At 42.2% G+C, this 12249-nt stretch overlaps 1 protein-coding gene across 9 annotated transcripts in view; it reads left to right on the top strand.

Annotated features, from left to right (window-relative positions):
* The window catches only part of AUTS2 (activator of transcription and developmental regulator AUTS2), a 1132674-nt gene that overhangs the window by 702580 nt on the left and 417845 nt on the right, over nt 1-12249 (top strand). The gene's annotated exons all lie outside the window — the stretch shown is intronic.

The following is a 12249-nucleotide window of genomic DNA, read 5'->3' as shown; positions in this document are numbered from 1 at the left end:
ATAGAATACACGTTCAGAATATTTAAAGATACACTACACACTTTTTGGGGGTACTCTTTAAGACACTGATTCAGCTGATCAGTTAGGCATATGCTCCATTGAAGCAATGGGTACTACATACAAGATTAAAGTTAGGCACTGGTTCAAGTTCTTTGCTTGATCTGGGACAGAATACCCTTGTAGGATTCAGCCTAAAGTACCTCACTGAACTGGGCTCTGTGACATAGCATATGCATACTGATCATCATAGATCGTCATTGATCCTTTGTGTGCCATAATGCTAATATTATTCCGTTTATTTTCTAACCCACAAAAGAGAATTAAAAAGCAGAAACTTGCTGAGTATACCTTCGGTTACATCTAGAAGCTTCATAAGAAGCTTTTCCGGAAGAGATCTTCTGAAAAAACTTTTTCCGAAAGAGAGATCCACACTGCCAAAGCACATAGAAAAAAGCGATGTACTTTTTCAAAAGATAGCGTCCACACTGAATGGACGCTATCTCACATTTAAGCTGTGATTACTATAGATGGAGTGGCCACCAGGGCACCTGTGCTTTTTCCTCTTTCCTCTTCCGTCAAAAGAATTCCCTCTTCCCTGTCCACACACGCTTTGTTCTGAAAGAGCTCTTTCAGAAAAAAGCTTCTTCCACGTAGAAAGAAGTTTACCAGTGTTGGAAAACCCCCTCTGTTCTTTCAAATTTTTTCGAAAGAGCACGATTGCATTGTGGATGTGACTTTTTTTTTTTAAACTGATGTTTTTCCGAAAAAACTCTGTAGGGTAGCCATACCCTTAGAAAATACCTTAGTTTTGAACAAAGTACCGATGTACCTTACCCTTAATACATGTCCCCTCATCATACCATGCATGGTTGACATTAGCAACATACTGTATGCTGGGATTTACAGCAGGAAGTTTGAACTGTGGGAAACTTGAAAGTAGAAAGATAGAAGTGTCTGTGTTCTTTTCCAATGCAATCTAGTGTACGTACATACTTGCATACATACCCATACATGCATGTATGCATGTACACTAGGGTCGCCCATTTTGTTTGTTACTGAAGGTTTTCTCACATGAAATAAACTTTCATTAAAGTTTCATTTTAAATTCCTAGTGACTCCAGGACAATCCTGGAGGGCTGCCAAATCCAATGTATACACACATAATTCCAAGATCTAAACTATCTCGGATCTTAAACTTTCATTTTGAGGCTCTCTCTGTAAATACTTACTTACACTGAAGAAGGAAGAAATAGTATCCTAACAATAGTGGTCATTCAGGAAAGCCATTAAGCCTGTCCCTTGTCAGGAAAGCACTTAATCACTCGCATAAAGTTTAAAGTTAATCTCTCACTTAAAGTGTTTTCCTGCATTGAGACGCTTTTCCCAAAGACAGTGGTCAGATTCTGAGCTGGTATCAATGATTTATATCAGCTACGGATCTGGACTTTTTAACTCTAGCATTACTCGTAACATCGTTATAATAAAGTCTCCCTCCTAAACATAAGGGGGGAGGGTGGGAATTAATGAATATATTTATATTTCATATAACTAAGTACTTCAGTGATTTCCTGATTGTCATAAAAAAAAAATCCCGGTTTACGTTTCTGTTTAATGCATCTACTTGTTTCCCTTTGTTATAAATAAATAAATAAATAAATAAATAGCCAATCCAAAATGGGATCATTATCTTTAGTGGATGCACTTCACATCACTGAAAACAATTTCAGCTTATTTAAATAACATGCAGCCTCAAGATTAAAGCTGTCACCTTTTCAGCTGGATAGACAAACATAGCTGTTGGTACGGAGATCACTTATAGCTCAATATTCCTTTCAGTAGTGACTTGAAGCATCATATTTTTTTCCTGCCCATTATTGCATTTGACTAGGTTTTATTTATTTAAATCTCAGCCTCTTTCTGCTGACATAGCAAGGCCTAACCAGATATGTTTTGTAAAACTTAAATGAGCCCATAAGAGGGCCAGTTGTTCTATAAATCTTTAAATATTTTATGTTACTCCTTTTAGAAATTGCTTTGCCAGACTTGCCCATTCTGCTTTGAAATGGCTAGGGCGTAACATAACAGCTCTTTTAAAAATTCTCCAATGAAATGGAGATTTCACTGAGTGGGGTTGAAATGGCAGTTCCGTATATTTTGAGGCAGGACCAGACATTGCATCCCCCAGGGAAAAATTCCGCTTTTTTGAGCTTGGAGAAGTTATGGCCCCTATGCTCTCAAAAAAGCAAGTGTTCTCTTTCATTTGAGACCATTAGACAACAATAAGACCCTGTGGTTTTCCCTGGCATGTTGGCTTAGCCTGAGGGTGAAATCCTAGCTCCATTGAACTCAATGGCAAAACTCACCTGAATAACCAGAGCTTCCCTAAATTATGGCCTGGATTAGCTAGTCAGGGAAGGGATTGCTAACTATGCTGTGTGGCATGATGAATGGAGAAAGAGATGTTTCAGGAGGGAATACAGCGACTTGGGAATACAAGGTAAGGACCCAAGTTATCTGAAATTCTAGAGCTTCCCCCTTCCCCCCAAAAAATCTTGTAAGCACACTCAGTAAAGATCTCTCTCCTGCAACTCGGCCTTCTTGCTGCATTGCTTACTGATAACGAAGTGCACTAAACACCTGTTTCATAATCATAACCCCTCTGAAAACGACATACTGGAATTGTGCAAGTGCTGACAGAACTCTGCCTCTAAAGCACTACAAGCAGCCTTAATATAGTGATAGAAATGTAGCCGTGTTAGTCTGGTGTAGCTGAAACAAAAAACAGGACTATGTAGCACTTTAAAGACTAACAAGATGGTTTATTAGGTGATGAGCTTTCGTGGGCCAGACCCACTTCCTCAGATCAAATAGTGGAAGAAAATTGTCACAACCATATATCCATATATCCTTTGGTATATAAGGTTGTGACAATTTTCTTCCACTATTTGATCTGAGGAAGTGGGTCTGGCCCATGAAAGCTTATCTCCTAATAAACTATCTTGTTAGTCTTTAAAGTGCTACATAGTCCTGTTTTTTGTTTCAGCCTTAATATAATACACCAGCAAAAATAATACCAGCCTTAATATAATACACCAGGAAACCATATTGGAACTGTGCTACCATTGTCCATCTTTGAAACTGCTCTTACAAAGAGCTTTTACTGGCATGGGCAATTAGCATTTCACTTGCCTGCAAAACAGGAGAGAAAGGAGATGTGTCTGTAAACGTGATTGAATGGGATGTACTAAATCAAAGTCTTCCAGAAGTTGTGGATACTTCTAATTGTGCCGCTTACTATGAACACTCTCCATCACCAGCATCATTTACTCCAAGGAGTAAAGTTGGGGACTGGAAAAAACATGAGCCATCGTGTGGGTTGTTTTTATTTTGGGGGAGTGAGTGGGTTTGTATTGGCTTGAAGTCCGCATTCACTGCTATGTCTGCAGATTCATTTTCCAGGTAATTGTAAATTTAAACAAAAGCCTGAAGCCTTAGTGATAAACAGACTCAATTGAACTGTTCCACAGCACTGTAGGACCACAAATGAGTCTTTATTGGTTCCCCCTCAGAGGAGGCATATAATCACTTTTTTCCAAAGCCAAAGCTACTTGTGTTCTGCCGCCGGGCTTGTAACTCGCCAATCTGAGTTTCCAGATAGAAAATACTTAAAATATTTGTGCCACATTTAATTCCATTAGCTGTTATGTCAAGAGCAAATGCTTAGTACTTCGGTGAACAGTATTCCCTTCTGAAGAAAAATAGTTACTTAATGTGATTGAACATGTCCTGTTTACAGAGTTGCAATAATACATTTTCCCAATTAACTGCAGGTGATTCGATGAAATGAACAGAGTGCTTTACACCAATACCAGCCTCAACTTGTGATGTAGATAACTGGTTGTCAAGTAGCTGGTATATTATATTAAGGCTGTTTGTAGTCCTTTAGAGGCAGAGTTCTGTCAGCACTTGCACTATAGACAATTACTTTCTGTGGGCTATACATAACCTACCAGCCAAGGCATGAGGCAAGAGCGGATGGACTCATACGTGGAGTAGGCCTGGAGCATTCCTCAGATTAAATAGTGAATTGTCATTTTCATTTCAGTTTGGACAGAGAAATCATAGGAAAAGGAGCTGGCATGCTACTCAGAGGCCACGTCTCCACTTGAGGGAAGATAGACGTTGTGGTAATCTTCTGGCATTCGCTTTAGTGGGTCTAGTAAAGAATCAAATGCTGATGGCTTCCCCATCGACACCGCAACTCCTATTCCTCAAGAGGAGTAAAGACAGTCAAGGGGAGCACTTCTCCTGTCAGCCTCCTGCTGTGAGGAAGGAGCCAAAGCTTACATTGACTCCAGTTACATTTTTTGTGTATCTGAAATTATGTACCTTAAACTGCCCTTTCCCCATAGCATTGACTTGGCTATAGACTTGCTTTTTACCCCAAAGACTGATTTGAAAACTGAAGGTGATGAAGTAACAAAGGCCTGGAGAGAAGAGATTGTTGGAAGAAGCCTGCAGAGTTACTAAGATTCAGCATATATTTGAATACTCCTGGCTTGAGTTTGAAAAAGACAGTAATGAACAGGAAGAAAGCCCCTATATACAAAATTAGACTTTTATGATCCTGAAGGAGGTCTTGAACTGTGAGAACCTCCCCCCCCCCCCCGATCACGCAGCACAATCTCTGCATCAGAAATAATAATAATAACAAAAACCCACACAAAACCCAATAGTTTTGAACATGTGTGTGGCTATCTCTACTGGAACCTTACTTTTCTACTGTGCACTTCACATCCTTTCTGCTACTCACTTGGTGGCAACATATTTTGTATCACCAATGGTACAATATAATTAAATTCTAGAAGCAGTGTTTGCAAACAATAACTATATTTACTACCAAGATGACCTCTTGCGTCACATTTGCACTGCAAAATACCAAGTAAAGCAAAGGAAAATTCCATGCAACTCGACTGTCTATGGCCATTCTGTGTGGCTTCCTGTGATTTTCTTTGATTGACTCTTTTAAAACTGGAGGTGCCAGGCAAGAATCCAAGCTCGGATGTCTGTTAGCTTTGTTTGATCATATATCTCATTTACTTATGTGATCCTTGCCTTTTTCTCTTTAAGAGACTGAACCCATTTTATGCTAAGTGATTTCTTTGAGCATATTTTTTTTTTTCTTGTTCCCTTTGCCTAAAGTAAATTAGTGTGATAGCTGGAGCAACCAAATGAAAAGGAGTCAAGTCCTCAGGTCACATTAGCATGCTTGTTGAGGCCTTTAAACAATCATCACCATCAAAGTACTCTGTAATAACTGTAAAAAAGCTAATCACAGGTGGCAGTGGGCGTGAAATGGGTAGCTCTGTGCTCCATCCTTAGGATAATGGGGGTATTCATGGAATTTCTAGGACTCCTTTGTTTGGCTAGTCCTGTGCCTGCTGAGCTGAAAGGACTATTTTGCTTAATTTGTGTATGTGTGGTTGGTTTATATGATGGCTGCAGGAGGTTAGCTACTCAGGTTGTTTTAACCCTTGCCACACAGACCAGATTGTGGATCCATTTCCAAGGCTCTGTCTACCCCGGAAATTTTCTCTCATTCCAGAAATCAATGGTCATACCCGGCACAAATGCCAAGTGCTGGCTAAGGAATGCTAAGCCTTTCCAATGTGAGTAGTGATTTCAGGTGTCTCACTTTTTGGAGCCTCAGCTTGAGGTATCTAATTTTTGCACTTTCTGAAAACTGGGACCTTCAGAGTGTCTCAGCTTGAAGCAGGCAGAATCACCAGTGGGACTTAACTCCCTTGGAAACATCGGTGTCCTTGAGCAAATAGCAGCTTTCTTTGTCCACACTTGCAGGTACACTGATGAAGAGTCCATCCCTGGCTGACAACAAATTACTGGAACTAGGGCAAGTTCCAAAAATATCTAAGGTCTATGTCAGTGCTTCTCAGCTTGTTTCAGTCCACGGACCACCAGGCCAATCAAAAAATGTTCGTGGACCACCTCCTTTTTGAGACACGATAAAAAGCAACTGCTCAGCACAACAGCGGCAGCTATGCTGACGCTCAGAGCCTCAGACGGAAGTTACTGGTAATACAACGCAGTTGCATCCTAGGTGACACTATGGATGATGCACCACGTGCTTGTGAACACGGCATAAAACAGCCTAACAGAGGCGCCTGCTCGTGCCGTGTGACTTTGGACAGTGTTCCTGTGGTCCACTGAAAAAGTCACCAAGGATCACCAGTGGTCCATGGACCACCAATTGAGAGCCACAGGTCTATGTTATGACTTCTGTCAGACCAAAGATAGGCCCAACCAGTTTCTAGAGAAGAATGATAACAATAATTGACCCATAATGCTTCTTGTTCATGGTCTGAAACTTTCACAACCTAGAAATGAATCTCTCACTAGGGGTAATTTAAAAAAAAATCTATTACTAGAATCCATCTGAAAGACACTTAAATGAGGGGGCTGTTGTTTTACAACAAAAAGTTGTTGACTTTGAAATGGAAAGAAATATATATGAAGTATGTAAATGCGTGAAAAACAAGAAGGAGCCAAAAAAAAAAAAAAAAAAAAAACACCAAACAAACAAGCAAGCAAACAAAAAACCAACCCAAAGCACCCTAATACATTTCTTGTGAGTTTCATCAGTGGCTATAGCTGAGTTGAGAACAGTAATGTGGTATCTCTTAAGCATAATGTTTATGAATAATTGTTTATTGATGCATATACATTCAGGTGCAGTGTAACTTTTTTTAATCACTGAAGTTGTTGAGTGATATTCTGTACGATAAGACTCTTAAGACTCTTGACAGATAACATGCAGGATGGAATTTCCTGATTTGCCTGTCTGATTAATTATCCTTTGGAGCTGTTATGAAGAAACAATCTACAGTGCCCAGAAATGGGCTCAAGCCAAGAATTTCAGACAAATTGAGTTTTGCTCTGTTGTTTGATTTTGTTGGAAATAAGCAGACCAGCCCCCAAAACACTATTGTAATCTTCCTTGACAATACAAAATACTAAACCTCAAAATTATGCTATTGAAACATTTTGTTTCAGTATGGGAAAGATGGTCTATTTCATATGGAAAGGGTTTGGTTGTGCCAAGACAATGGGATGTGTGTGGAATTCTATTGTTTCCCATAACATAGAAAGGGAGGGGTCTGGCAAGAGGGACCATTATACTGTAGAGTGACCACAGGAGGGCAGCAAGGAGCCAGAGATGGGGATTGGGACAGCTTTAACTACATTGGGCCAACAGGGGGCAGGAGTGGAGAAAGGGAACAATATCTACTGTATATTTCAGAGAGTTTGTCTATTGTGTGTCTGTCTGCTGGGGGACATGCATCTCTCCCCCAACTGTGTCCGCTGCAACTGCAGTGGCCATGGACAAGTGCTTCTCACTGGCCCCAAGGTGGTGCAGTGAGAAAGGCTGGGGTTGTCCTCTCTGTCCAGGGCAGCCTGACTACTGAACTCCTCTTCCCCAGCCACAACCCAGAACAAATATTTAAATGAAGAAAAAATGTATTGGAGTTATTGTATTGGATGTATTGGACCCCACCATATTGGGTTGGGAAGGAATTTTCCTCCAGGGCAGATTGGCAGAGGTCCTGGAGGTTTTTTGCCTTCCTCTGTAGCATGGGGCACGGGTCACTAGCGGGAGGATTCTCTGCATCTTGGGGTCTTTGAACCATCATTTCAAGGACTTCAATATCTGAGATATAGGTGAGAGGATTATTCTAGCAGTGGGTGGGTGAGATTCTGTTGCCTGCATTGTGCAGGGGGTCATACTAGATGATCAAAATGGTCCCTTCTGAGCTTAAAGTCTATGAGTATGAGTCTATGAGTAAGAACCTGAGCAATAGCACTCTAAATAGTGTAAGTGGAGAGTTCAGGTCTAAAAACGTATGCACTAATGCATTAGCACGTCATCAGGAAATCCCAGCTGCTGGTGTTAAGAAGCTGTGCTGCCATGTCTTCTGGCCAAGAAGCTATGAGGATCAAGTAAGTAACAAATTAATTTTAGCAAGCAATAAGAAAGAATGGCTATGTCTACACTACAGAGTTTTTTTCAGAAAAACTGTGTTTTTTCCGAAAAAAAAAACCCTTGTGGAGCATCCACACCTCAAGCACATTTTTGTGCAAAAAAATTGAAAGAACAGAGGGTTTTCTCCAGCGTAGGTATTCCTCATTCTACGAGGAAGAACACCTTTTTGTGAAAGAGCTTTTTCTCAAAAAGATGTGTGTGGATGGGGAAGAGGTTTTTTTGCACAAAAAGAGGAAAGAGGGAAAAGCACAGGTGCTCTGGTGGCCATTCTGTGCATAGCAATCAGAGCTTACTTTCGAGAGAGCATCCATGGAGTCTGGACGCTCTCTTTTGCAAAAGCGCATCACTTTTGCGATGCGCTTTTGCAGTGTGGACGTGCTCTTGCGCAAAAAGTTTTTGCAGAAGATCTCTTCCGATAAAAGCTTCTTGCACAAGAAGCCTGCTGTCTAGACGTAGCCAAGTTCCCACTCTTGTACAATAACATAGCGCTACAGAGACTTATACCTTGAGGAGTCGTTATATCTGACTGCCAAATAGTTGTGCAGTGCTACTGTTTGGTGTGTTTTCCATACTCTTTACACAAGGGTTAATACTGAGTAGAATGTAGGGTAGTGGAAAATCAAATAGTTCGGTACTGTTACAGATGTCCTTAACAACCCTTCATCTCTGGTTCAGACAATAAGGGTATATAGCTTATTTTAAAATAATAACTCCCGAAAAGTAGCACATCCACACTACAAGGTGGCATCAAAATAGCACAAAATTATTTCAAAATGGCGCGTCCACACTGATTGGAACCGTCATTGTATTTAAAGCCCCCAGAAGCACTCCGGGGAGGGCACCAGGAGAGGGGACACTTCCTGTAGCTGCTTGCTGAGGCAAGCTAAGACACCTGCTTAAAGGGCTCCTCTCTACAGCTGCGTCTCACATGCCGCTTCTCCACTGCCTGCCTCCTCCCTAGACACCAAACTCACACCATGTGCTCTGGTTGCCCTTGCAGGAGCACAGCAGTGGCTACATGGAGCTGGAGCCGCTGCAAAGCAGTGCCAGGCTCATGGGCCTCATACTGCACCTCGTGGTGCAGTTTATCCACACTGCCACGATCTGTTTCAGGGCCACAATGAACAGCCCGGACCGGGGACCACTTCACCCAGGCCCTGGTACTCCTGAAGCAGCAAATGTAGAATGCCACTCCTGGCGGATGGAGACTAGTTCCGACCGGTGGGACCACATCAACGGGACAACCAGCAGTAGCTCAAGAACTTCCTCATAAAGAAGGCCACCTTCCTGGAGCTCTGCAAGTGGCTTGCCCCTGCCCTCGGGTGACAGGACACCTAATTGTGACCTGCTATCCCCCTGCATGGTTGCCATTACCCTGTGGAAGTGTGCCCTGCTGGACTGCTACCATTCTGTGGGGAACCAGTTTGGCGTGGGGAAATCCATAGGCAGGGCCGTGCTCATGCATTCAAGGCCATCAACACCATATTGCTGCAGAGGGTCGCCACTTTGGGGACCATCGACTCCATCTTCACTGGCTTTGCCGCCATGGGCTTCCCCAGCTGTTTGGGGGCAGGCAGGACATAGAAGTACTCACATCCCCATCTTGGCCCCCAAACACCGTGCCTCAGACTATATAAACAGGACATACAACAGGGGAGAGACTGGGAAAAGAACCTGGAATGGGGGAGGAGGGAAGAGGCAAGGAGGGGGAGGGGAGATAAGGCAAGGAGTGAGGGGGAGGAGTGTTCAGAGATGGGGCTGGGACTGGCATGTGCCGGGTACCTCAGGAGGCTTCGGCTGCCCGGGAGGTCCCACTGCCATGTATTTGGGAGTGAGCAGAACAGGGAATCGTCAAGTGATCCCTCAACCGTCACCCATTCCCAGCCTCTGACAAACAGAGGCTAGGGCCACCATTCTGACCCATCCTGGCTAATAGCTATTGACAGACCTAACCTCCATGAATTTATCTAGCTCTTTTTTGAACCCTGTTAAAGACCTGGTCTTTACAACATCAAATGTTCAGCAAAGCTATATACTATGCAGTATCTGCAAGTCTGACGTCTGATTTGACATGAAACACAGGCCCTGGGTGAAAGTTTAGCCCCACTGAAATAAAGAAATAAAAACTCCCATTGATTTCACCTCTGGTTTGTCAGGGTATGTCTACACTACCCCCCTAGTTCGAACTAGGGGGGGTAATGTAGTCATACGGAGTTGCAAATGAAGCCCGGGATTTGAATTTCCCGGGCTTCATTTGCATAAAGCCAGCCGGCGACATTTTTAAATGCTGGCTAGTTCGGACCCCGAGCCGTGCGGCTACACGCGGCACGGACTAGTTAGTTCGGATTAGGCTTCCTCGTGGAGGCATACAGCTAGTCCGAAGCCTAATCCGAACTAACTAGTCCGTGCCGCGTGTAGCCGCGCGGCATGGGGTCCAAACTAGCCGGCATTTAAAAATGGCGCTGGCCGGCTTTATGCAAATGAAGCCCTGGAAATTCAAATCCTGGGCTTCATTTGCAACTCCATATGACTACATTACCCCCCCTAGTTCGAACTAGGGGGGTAGTGTAGACATACCCTCAGTTACTCTATAGCACGGCTACTCAACTTTGGAAGCCCCGGGGGCCACAATGATACTCACAGTACATGCCGAGGACCGCAACTTAAGTGTGGTTGCATATACATGCAAATATATATCCATATATATATATGCAAATAGTTTCTTTCACACTGACGGGCATGAATAAAAAGATTAAGGCAAGACTACTCAACATGCAGGCCCCATTTAAGTCCGTTCTGCTGATATTAATAAAATGCAATATTTACCCGATTTCCAACCATATGACATCACTTTTAATGAGCAATGACAGTCCAGGAATTTTAACTACTAAAACTCATATCAACAGAAGACCATTTTATTGACTACGTTTTGGTTTTGGCTCCCACCCACGAACCGCAAACAAATGGGCCGCATGTTGAGTAGCCCTGCTCTATATTAATACCAGTTTTTAAATAAGTTTCCACATTGCTACACTCAAAATGGCATATACATTTCCATGCATCGATAAAAATACCTTCCTGACAAGCAAAATTCTTTGTTTGCCTGTGCAATTTGCTCACCATCATTACAAATCTCACCTCTTGACAGTGGTGTGGTGCTTGCTGCTTCATTCAGCAATGCAGCCTTCGAAGAGTTAAGCTTCAAAGGCACTCAGAAGGTGGTGGACTTCTGCTTTTCCTCAAGTCTCTATTCATCTCCTGGAACTGAATTTTTCATGCAGTAATTAAAATTTGTAGGTCAAGCCTCCCATGGCACCGTTTTCTGCTAATGTGGGAGAGCAATGGTCGGATTCGCTTACACTGCTCTTCGCCGCACTGAGATTTGAAGGATGAAGGGTGACATTTCCCCCCATTTTGTAAATTAATGCCATTGATCTGCCTAACAAGAACAAAGTTAGGCTTCAAAATACCAAATGATAAAGAGATTAAGACTTTAAATGGCTTTCCACCGGCAACCTCTATTGTGAGATTCCAGGCAGAGTATTGAACTTTCAATTAGAATTTCTAATAGGCTATTGACTTAAATGGGTGAAATGTTGCAAGTGATAGCTTCCAAGGTGACAAAAATTGCTTTTTACGTTCTGGAATATTACTTCATGAAACAAATACTGTTCTGGAGGCTGAGTAGTAATAACCCAGGCTTCTGGCAATATTGTTCCTTCCTCTTTGCAGTAGGGGTTTTTTTTCTCCAAAATTGAACTAATGCATTTTGAAACATTCTCTCTTTTCATGTTTTGTAAATCTTTGGGAGCAGAGGTACTTTAACTTGCATGAAAGTGTCTTAAATCTCTAGTGATGTGGCTATGATTGTGCTCATTCTGAAACACAATCTAGCCAAACGGTATGGGCTATATTTTCATGTGTTTCCAGATCTAGGGCACAAACAAATGGCCATCTTTATGGCTTGTTCTTACAGCATTCCCAGAATGTATCCCGCAGTGCATGCACTACAAATAACATCCCAAAGTCTTTCAAATTGTCTTGATTCTTTGCAGTGAATTTCTTGATGTCTTATTTTGAAATACTAGCTGTAGTGCATTTCTTAAAAAAAAAATGTTTTTTTCAGAGACCAGTCACCCCTTTCTAGGATAAAGGGTTAATATTATGCTTATGTTACAGTGCATTAAAAA

The sequence above is a fragment of the Pelodiscus sinensis genome, chromosome 21 (genome assembly GCF_049634645.1).
Source record: "Pelodiscus sinensis isolate JC-2024 chromosome 21, ASM4963464v1, whole genome shotgun sequence".
NCBI classification, from domain to species: domain Eukaryota; kingdom Metazoa; phylum Chordata; order Testudines; family Trionychidae; genus Pelodiscus; species Pelodiscus sinensis.
This window is presented reverse-complemented; position numbering and strand designations above follow the sequence as displayed.